Genomic DNA, 11,102 nt, shown 5'->3' with positions numbered 1-11,102 from the left:
CATGAAGAATCTTCTAGCTCTGGTGAAACCAACAACCAAATCCTATAAAGAACTGTGTATGTTGGTCCGGGAGCACCTAAATCTGAAGGAAAGCGTTTTGATGGCGAGGTATCGGTCCTACACATGTCAACGGTCGGAAGGCCAGGAAGTGGCGAGCTATGTCACCGAACTAATGTGCCTTGCAGGACATTGCGAATTCAATGGATTCCTTGAACAAATGCTGAGACTTTTTTGTGCTTGGCATTGGCCATGTGGTTATCCTTTACATACTATTGACTGTTGAAACACCGAATCTGAGCAAAGCCATAACGATAGTCCAGGCATTTATGTCCACCAGCGATAACACCAAACAAATTTCGCAGCATAAAGAGGTTTCGGCTAGTACTGTACACAAAGTAACATCGTCAGGCAGGAATGCATATGGCAGAACTTACACGCCGGCAGCTGCACGACCTCTAATGACCCAGAGTCCACCATCAATTGTTAATCCGAGGCAGTTAACACCTTGTTGGCAGTGTGGAGGTGATCATTGGGCCCATTAATGCTGCTTCAAACACTATGCATGCAAAGGCTGTAGAACAATGAGACACCTCCAGCGAATGGCAGATGAGCTGCAAACCCCGCAAACCACCACGTTGCAGAGGAAGATTGATCCATGGTGGATCAGGCTGAACTAGAAACTCGAACCAAGGAGGCAGAAGTGTACGGGGTACACATCTTCACCACGAAATGTCCACCAATCATGTTAAAAGTTGAACTGAATGAATATTCCAACGGAACATGGAGAGCCTGCTAAAGTCAGTTCCACGCACTGTGGTTTTCCAGGATAACATACTGGTCACAAGTCGGGACACCATCGAACACTTGAAGAATCTGGAAGAGGTTCTAAGTCGGCTAGATCGTGTGGGACTCAGGTTGAAATGCTTGAAGTGTGTTTTCCTGGCACCAGAGGTCGAGTTCTTAGGAAGAAGAATCGCGGCAGACGGCATCAGACCCACCGACGCCAAGACGGAGGCCATCAAGAACGCGCCAAGACCACAGAACGTGACGGAGCTGCGGTCGTTCCTGGGACTCCTCAATTATTTCGATAATTTCCTACCGGGTTAAGCACCTTGCGCAAGGGAGACGACTGGGTATGGGGGAAATCACAAGAGGCTGCTTTTGAGAAAGCCAGAAATCTGTTATGTTCCAACAAACTGCTTGTTCTGTATAACCCATGTAAATGATTAGTGCTAACTTGCAATGCGTCGTCATACGGGGTCAGGTGTGTGTTACAACAGGCTAACGAATCGGGAACATTTCAACCGGTCGCCTCTGCTTCTAGGAATTTGTCCAAGGCTGAAAGGACCTACAGCATGATTGAAAAAGAAGCTCTGGCGTGCATTTACGGGGTGAAAAAAATGCACCAGTATCTGTTTGGTCTCAAGTTTGAGTTAGAAACTGACCATAAGCCGCTCATATCGCTATTCTCAGAGAGCAAAGGGATTAACACGCATCCAAAGATGGGTGCACACGCTGTCGGCATACAACTATGTAATCCGCCACAGCCCACGCACAAAGAACTGCGTTGATGCTCTCAGTCGGCTACCATTGCCCACCACCGGGGTGGAAATGGCACAGCCTGCAGACTTGCTCTTGGTGATGGATGCATTCGAAAATGAAAAATCACATGTTACGGCCAGATCAGGACCTGGACCAGACAGGATCCTTTATTGTCTCTGGTCCAGCGTCCCAGTGGAGCTGCAGGAAGAGATCAAGCCGTTCCAGAGGCGCAAAGACAAAATGTCCTTACAGGCAGACTTGTCTTTTGTGGGATAATCGCATGGTTTTGCCTAAGAAAGGCAGGGAAACGTTCATATGCGACCTACACAGTACGCACCCAGGCATAGTAATGATGAAAGCCATAACCAGATCACATGTGTGGTGGCCTGGCATCGACTCAGACTTAGTCATGCGTGCGCCAATGCAACACTTGCTCTCAACTAAGCAATGCACCCAAAGAGGCACCGCTAAGTTTGTGGTCGTGGCCCTCCAAATCATGGTCTAGGATCCACGCTTGCCTAGAAATGTGGACCCATTTCTAGGCAAAATGTTCTTGGTTGTTGTGGATGCTTATTCAAAATGGATTGAGTGTGTAATAATGTCTGTAAGCACGTCCACCGCCATCATCGAAAGCCTATGAGCCATGTTTGCCACGCACGGCCTGCCAGATGCCCTTGTCAGCGACAATGGGCCGTGTTTCACCAGTGCTGAATTCAAGGAATTCATGACCCGCAATGGGATCAAGCACGTCACATCTGCCCCGTTCAAGCCTGCATCCAACGGCCAGGCAGAATGGGCAGTTCAAACCATCAAGCAAAGCTTGAAACGTGTGTCAGAAGGTTCCCTACAGACCCGACTGTCCCGAGTCCTGCTCAGCTACCGCACCAGACCCCACTCGCTCACGGGGTTCCCCCAGCCAAGCTGCTCATGAAAAGGGCGCTCAAAACAAGGCTCTCTTATCCACCCTGATCTCCATGATGACGTCGAGGGCAGGCAGCATTAATAAAACATGTACCATGATCACGCAAACTTGTCACGTGATACTGAATTCAGTGAACCTGTATTTGTACTTAACTATGGACATGGTCCCAAATGGCTTGCTGGCACGGTCATAGCCAAAGAAGGGAGTAGGGTGCTTCAGGTCAAATTGGCCAATGGACTAGCGCGCAGAAAGTATTTGGACCAAACCAAATTGCGGTTCACAAACAGCCACGAGCAACCCAAAGAGGACACCACCAACTTCAACCCTCTAACACACACACAAGTGGCAACCGACATCATGGTTGACCACGAAGCCGAACTTACCATCCCCAGCAGTCTGGAAAGACCGGCTGCCCAGCAGCCCAGCGAAGAATCAACCAACTCACCCACATCTGCATTTGCACCGAGACAATCGAGCGAACGAAAAGCCTCAGATCGTCTCACCCTGTAAATAAGTGTACTATTGACTTTGGGAGAGAGTAATGTTATGTATGTCACCCTTGGCAACCTGCATTACACCACCACCAGAGGGCCTACCTGTTGGAATCCCAAGGGATCCCAGCATCCCTTGGGAGCACAGTATATAAGCAGCGCTACCACGCTGTACCAGCACTCTGGAGTTTGATTAAAGGAGTTAAGGTCACACTTACTCATTGCATACAGTACTCAGTTGTATCACTTTATTATGAGCGTAACATCCCCTATCAGTGGAAACATCCTCTCTGCATCCACCTTGTCAAGCCCCTTTATAATCTTGTACGTTTCGATAAGATCACCTCATTCTTCTGAATTCTAATGAGTAGAGGCCCAACCTACTCAACCTTTCCTCATAAGTTAACCCCCTCAACTCTGGAATCAACCTAGTGAACTTTCTCTGAACTGCCTCCAAAGCAAGTATATCCTTTCGTAAATATGGAAACCAAAACTGCACGCAGTATTCCAGGTGTGGCCTCACCAATACCCTGTATAACTATAGCAACACTTCCCTGCTTTTATACTCCATCCCCTTTGCAATAAAGGCCAAGATTCCATTGGCCTTCCTGATCTTTTGCTGTACCTGCATACTAACCTTTTGTGTTTCATGCACAAGTACCCCCAGGTCCTGCTGTACTGCAGCACTTGGCAATCTTTCTCCATTTAAATAATAACTTGCTCTTTGATTTTTTTTCTGCCAAAGTGCACAACCTCACACTTTCCAACATTATGCACCATCTGCCAAATTTTTGCCCACTCACTTAGCCTGTCTATGTCCTTTTGCATATTTTTTGTGTCCTCCTCACAAATTGCTTTTCCTCCCATCTTTGTATCATCAGCAAACTTGGCTACATTATACTCGGTCCTTTCTTCCAAGTCGTTTATATAGATTGTAAATAGTTGGGGTCCCAGCACTGATCCCTGCGGCACATCACTAGTTACTGATTGCCAACCTGAGAATGAACCATTTATCCCGACTCTCTATTTTCTGTTAGTTAGCCAATCCTCTATACATGGTAATATATTACCCCCAACCCTGTGAAATTTATCTTGTGCAGTTATCATTTGATCAAGGTCAGAGGCTGGGTGTTCAGTAGCGAGTGGCTCACGTCTTGACTCTCCAATGCCTCTCCACCACCTACAAGGCATAAGTCATGAGTGTGATGCAAAACTCATCACTTGCTTGGATGGGTGCAGCTGCAACACTCCAGAAGTTCAACAGCACCCAGGGTGAAGCAGTCCACTTGAGAGGCAGCTCATATACCACCTTAAACATTTACTCCCTCCACCACTGGTGCACTATGGCTGCACTGTGTGCTATCTACAAGATGCACTGCAGTAACTTGCCATGGCTTCTTCAACAGCACCTCCTAAACCTGCACCATCTACCCCCTAGGACACAGGCAGCAGGCACATTGGAACACCATCACGTCAAGTCACACCATCGTGACTTTGACATATTGCCATTCCTTCATCGTCACTGTGTCAAAGTCCTGGAACTCCCTACCTATTAATGCTATGAGAGTGCCTTCGTGACACACTTTAAAAAAATGTGTTCATGGAATGTGGACGTCGCTGGCAAGGCCAGCATTTATTGCCCATCCCTAACTGCCCTTGAAAAGGTGGCGGTGAGCCACCTTCTTGAATCGCTGCAGTCCGTGTGGTGAAGGTACTCCCACAGTGCTGTTAGGGAGGGAGATCCAGGATTTTCATCCAGCGATGATGAAGAAACGACAATATACTTCCAAGTCAGGATGGTGTGTGGCTAAGAGGGCAACTTGGAGATGGTGTTGTTCCCATGCTCCTGCTGCCCTTGTCCTTCTAGGTGGTAGAGGTCGTGGATTTGGGCGGTGTTGCCGAAAGAGCCTTGGCGAGTTGCTGCAGTGCATCTTGTAGATGGTACACACTGCAGCCACAGTACGCCAGTGGTGGAGGGAGTGAATGTTTAGGGTGATGGATGGAGTGCCAATCAAATGGGCTGTTTTGTCCTGGATGGTGTCAAGTTTCTTGAATGTTGTTGGAACTGCACTCATTCAGGCAAATGGAGAGTATTCCAACACACTCCTGACTTGTGCCTTGTAGATGGTGAAAGGCATTGGGGAATCAGGAGGTGAGACACGTGCCACAGAATACCCAGCCTCTGACCTGCTCTTGTTGCCACAGTATTTATGTGGCTGGTCCAGTTACATTTCTGGTCAATGATGACCCCCAGGATGTTAATGGTGGGTAATTCAGCAATGGTAATGCCATTGAATGTCAAGGGGCTGTGTCAGCCCAAGCCTGAATGTCGTCCATAACTTGCTGCATACGGGCATGGACTGTTTCATTATCTGAGGAGTTGCAAATTGCACTGAACACTGTGCACTCATCAGTGAACATCCCCACTTCTGGCCTTATTTTGAAGGGAAGGTGATTGATGAAGCAGCTGAAGATAGTTAGGCCGAGGACACTGCCCTGAGATGCAGCAGTTCAAGGCGACAGCTCATCATCTTCTCAAGGGCAACTAAGGACACGGAATAGATACAGGCCTTGCTGGTGATACCATATCTCAAGAATGAATACCAAGAGGAAATAAGCCTTCAGTATAACCTTCATCATATGCCAAATTTGGAACACTTGTGTAAAAGGTGGTTTGTATTAAACAATTCATATTCCTTTATGCCGAATATTACTAATTACAGTGATGAAACATTATTATTTTATCTTAGAATCATCGAAATTTACAGCACAGAAGGAGGCCATTCTGCCCATCGTGTCCATGCCGGCTGACAAAGAGCTATCCAACCGAATCCCACTTTCCGGCTCTTTTAGGTTATGGCACTTTAAGTACATATCCAAGTACTTTTAAAATTCTATGAAGATTTCTGCCTCTACCACTCTTTCAGGCAGTGAGTTCCAGACCCACACCATAAAGTTCTCCTCAAATCCCTTATAAACCTCCTATCACTTTCTTTAAATATATGCTCCCTGGTTATTGACCCCTCTGCTAAGGGGAATAGATCCTTCCCATCCACTCTATCAAGGTCCCTCATAATTTTATACACCTCAGCCTCTGTTCCAAAGAAAACAACCCCAGCCTATCCAATCTTTCCTCATAGCTAAAATTCTCCAGTCCAGGCAACATCCTTGTAAACCTCCTCTGTACCCTCTCTAGTGCAATCACATCTTTCTTGTAATGTGGTGACCAGAACTGCATGCAGTACTCTAGCTGCAGCCTAACTAATGTTTTATATAGTTCAAACATAACCTCTCTGCTCTTATATTCTATGCCTTAGCTAATGAAGGCAAGTATCCCGTATGCCTTCTTAATCACCTTATCTGCCTGTCCTGCTACCTTCAGGGATCTGTGGACATGCACTCAAAGGTCCCTCTGTTCCTAAATAGTGGATGCATTGGTGGTCATTTTCCAACATTCTATGGATTGGAGGGTAGCTAATGTAACCCCACTTTTAAAAAAAGGAGAGAGAGAGAAAACAGGGAATTATAGATCGGTTAGCCTGACATCGATAGTGGGGAAAATGTTGGAAGCAATTATTAAAAATGTAATAGCAGCGCATTTGGAAAGCAGTGACAGGATCAGTCCAAATCAGCATGGATTTATGAAAAGCAAATCATGCTTGACAAATCTAGAATTTTTTCAGATGTAACTAGCAGAGTGGACAAGGGAGAACCAGTGGATGTGATGTATTTGGACTTTCAAAAGGCTTTTGACAAGGTCCCACACAAGAGATTGGTGTGCAAAATTAAAGCACATGGTATTGGGGATAATGTATTGATGTGGATAGAGAACTGGTTGGCAGACAGGAAGCAAAGAATAGGAATAAACGGGTCCTTTTCAGAATGGCAGGCAGTAACTAGTGGGGTACCGCAAGGTTCAGTGCTTGGACCCCAGCTATTTACAATATACATTAATGATTTAGATGAAGGAATTGAATGTAATATCTCCAAGTTTGCAGAAGACATTAAGCTGGGTGGCATTGTGAGTTGTGAGGAGGATGTTAAGAGGCCACAGGGTGACTTGGACAGGTTAGGTGAGTGGGCAAATGCATGGCAGATGCAGCATAATGTAGATAAATGTGAGGTTATCCACTTTGGTGGCAAAAACAGGAAGGCAGAATATTATCTGAATGGTGACAGATTAGGAAAAGGGGAGGTGCAACGAAACCTGGGTGTCATGGTACATCAGTCATTGAAAGTTGGCATGCAGGTACAGCAGGCGGTGAAGAAGGCAAATGGCATGTTGGCCTTCATAGTGAGAGGATTTGAATATAAGAGCAGGGAGGTCTTACTGCAGTTGTACAGGGCCTTGGTGAGGCCACACCTTGAATATTGTGTACAGTTTTGGTCTAATCTGAGGAAGGACGTTCTTGCTATTGAGGGAGTGCAGCGAAGGTTCACCAGACAGATTCCCGGGATGGCAGGACTGACATATGAAGAAAGACTGGATCGACTAGGCTTATATTCACTGGAATTTAGAAGAATGAGAGGGGTTCTCATAGAAACATATAACAGTCTGACAGGATTGGACAGGTTAGATACAGGAAGAATGTTCCCGATTTTGGGGAAGTCTAGAACCAGGGGTCACAGTCTAAGGATAAGGGGTAAGCCATTTAGGACCAAGATGAGGAGAAACTTCTTCACTCAGAGAATTGTGAACCTGTGGAATTCTCTACCACAGAAAGTTGTTGAGGCCAGTTCATTAGATATATTCAAAAGGGAGTTAGATGTGACCCTTACGGCTAAAAGGGATCAAGGGGTATGGAGAGAAAGCAGGAATTGGGTACTGAAGTTGCATGATCAGCTATGGTCATATTGAATGGTGGTGCCGGCTCGAAGAGCCGAATGGCCTACTCCTGCACCTATTTTCTATGTTTCTATGTTTTCTCTACACTCCATGTCCTACTCCCATTTATTGTGTATTCCCTACCATTGCTTTGTTAGCCCTCCCCAAATACATTACCTCACACTTTTCCGGATTGAATTCTTTTTGCCACTGTTCTGCCCACCTGACCAGTCCATTGATATCTCCTGCAGTCTACAACTTTATTCATTATCAACCACACAGCCAATTTTTGTATCATCTGCAAACTTTTTAATCATACCCCATATATTCACGTCCAAATCATTGATGTATACCACAAAAAGCAAGGGACCTAGTACTGCTAGTTGGGTAGGAGTTAAACTAATATGGCAGGGGGATGGGAACCTATGCAGGGAGATAGAGGGAAGTAGAATGGGGGCAGAAGCAAAAGATAGAAAGAAGAAAAGTAAAAGTGGAGGGCAGAGAAACCTAAGGCAAAAAGCAAAAAGGGCCACATTACAGCAAAATTCGAAAGGGGCAAAGTGTGTTAGAAAGACAAGCCTGAGGGCTCTGTGCCTCAATGTGAGGAGTATTCAGAATAAGGTGGACGAATTAACTGCGCAGATAGCAGTTAATGGGTATGATGTAATTGGCATCACAGAGACATGGCTCCAGGGTGACCAAGGCTGGGAACTCAACATCCAGGGGTATTCAACATTTAGGAAGGATAGACAGAAAGGAAAAGGAGGTGGGGTGGTATTGCTGGTTAAAGGGGAAATTAATGCAAGAGTAAGACAGGACATTAGCTTGGATGTTGTGGAATCGGTATGGGCGGAGCTACAGAATAACAAGGGGCAGGAAACGCTAGTGGGAGTTGTGTACAGACCACCAACAGTAGTAGCAAGGTTGGGGACAGCATCAAACAAGAAATAAGGGATGCATGCAATAAAGGTGCAGCAGTTATCATGGGTGATTTTAATCTACATATTGATTGGGCTAACCAAACTGGTAGCAATGCGTTGGAGGATTTCCTGGAGTGTATTAGGGATGGTTTTCTAGACCAATATGTTGAGGAACCAACTAGGGAGCTGGCCATCCTAGATTGGGTGATGTGTAATGAGAAAGGACTAATTAGCAATCTTGTTGTGCGAGGCCCCTTGTTGGAAGAGTGACCATAACATAGAATTCTTTATTAAGATGGAGAGTGACAGTTAATTCAGAAACTAGGATCCTGAACTTAAGGAAAGGTAACTTCGATGGTTTGAGGCGTGAATTGGCTAGAATAGACTGACAAATGATACTTAAAGGGTTGATGGTGGATAGGCAATGGCAGACATTTAAAGATCACATGGATGAACTTCAGCAATTGTGCATCCCTGTCTGGAGTAAAAATAAAATGAGGAAGGTGGCTCAACCATGGCTAACAAGGGAAATTAAGGATAGTTTTAAATCCAAGAGGCATATAAATTGGCCAGAAAAAGCAACAAACCTGAGGACTGGGAGAAATTTAGAATTCAGCAGAGGAGGACAAAGGCTTTAATTAAGAGGAGGAAAATAAAGTACGAGAAGAAGCTTGCCAGGAACATAAAAACTGACTGCAAAAGCTTCTAAGATATGTGAAGAGAAAAAGATTAGTGAAGACAAACATAGGTCCCTTGTAGTCAGATTCAGGTGAATTTATAATGGGGAACAAAGAAATGGCAGACCAATTGAACAAATACTTTGGTTCTGTCTTCACGAAGGAAGACACAAATAATCTTCCGGAAGTACTAGGGGACAGTGGGTCTTGTGAGGAGGAATTGAAGGATATCCTTATTAGTCAGTAAATTGTGTTAGGGAAATTGATGGGATTGAAGGCCGATAAATCCCCAGGGCCTGATAGTCTGCATCCCAGAGTACTTAAGGAAGTGGCCCTAGAAATAGTGGATGCATTGGTGATCATTTTCCAACAGTCTATCGACTCTCGATCAGTTCCTATGGACTGGAGGGTAGCTAATGTAATACCATTTTTTAAAGAGAGAGAAAGTGGGTAATTTCTGTACTTCCTGCGCTTTCTGTACTACTCTAGGGTTTCTGCAGTATTTAGCCCTCGGTATCGGTCATAAGCTGCCCTTTTTTTCTTTATCCTACCTTTATGCCCCTTGACATCCAGGGGGCTCCAGATTTGTTAGTCCCACCCTTTTTCTTGAAGGGAACATTGTTGCTCTGAACCCTGCGGACCTTCTCCTCGAATACCTCCTACTGCTCTGACACTGATTTACCTTCAAGTAGCTGTTTCCAGTCCACTTTGGCTCAATCACACCTCAGCTTAATAACCTGCGCTTTTCCCCAATTGTGAACTTTTATTCCCGGTCTATCTTTGCCCTTTTCCATAACGACCCTAAATCTAACTGAATGATTACTACCACCAAAATGCTCTTCAACTGATACTCCTTCCACCTGCCCAGCTTCATTCCCTATAACTAAGTCCAGAACCGCTCCCTCTTTTGTTGGGCTTTCTACCTACTGGTTAAAAAAGTTCTCCCAACTGCATTTTAAGAATTCTGCTCCCTCTCTATCTTTCACACTAATTCTATCCCATTTAATATTAGGGCAGTTAAAATCCCATTTTATTACTACCCTATTGTTTTTGGACTTCAAAAATCTGCCTACATATTTGCTCTTCTCCCTCTGATTGTTTGGGGGTCTATAAAACACTCCAAGCGATATGATTGCCCATTTATTGTTCTTCAGTTCAACCCATATGGCCTCATTTGATGATCCTTCTAACAGATCATCCCTCCTCATAGCTGTAATTGTTTCTTTAATCAATATTGCGGCCTCCCTCTTTTTTAATCCCCTTATCTTGTTTGAAACCCCTGTAACCAGGAATGTTGAGCTGCCATTCCTGCCCTTCTTTCAGCCATGTCTCAGTAATGGCTATATCATAATCCCCGTGTCTATCTGTGCCCTCAGCTCATCTGCCTCATTCCCTAAATTCCTTGCATTATGTACCATCTAGCACTGCCAAACTCACTTGTTGTCTATTTTCTAGCTTTTGTTTCCTCTGCCTTCCAAACTCGCTTACTAATTTTGTCTCCCATTTAAGCTTTTCCTCTCCCCTTCTGAATCTACTCTTATGTTGCCATCCTCTTGCCAAGCCAATTCAAACCCTCCCTAACCGCACTAGCAACCGTGCCCCCCCCAGCCCCCGCGTGAGGATACTGGTCCTGGCCCTGTTGAGGTGCAACCTGTCCGGCTTGTACAGGTCCCACCTCCCCTAGAAACAGTTCCAATGCCTCAGCAATGCTTGGAGCCTCATGCT

Source organism: Pristiophorus japonicus, chromosome 11, assembly GCF_044704955.1.
Source record: "Pristiophorus japonicus isolate sPriJap1 chromosome 11, sPriJap1.hap1, whole genome shotgun sequence".
NCBI lineage: Eukaryota > Metazoa > Chordata > Chondrichthyes > Pristiophoridae > Pristiophorus > Pristiophorus japonicus.
The sequence above is the reverse complement of the archived record's forward strand: the minus strand, read 5'-3'. Positions refer to the sequence as shown.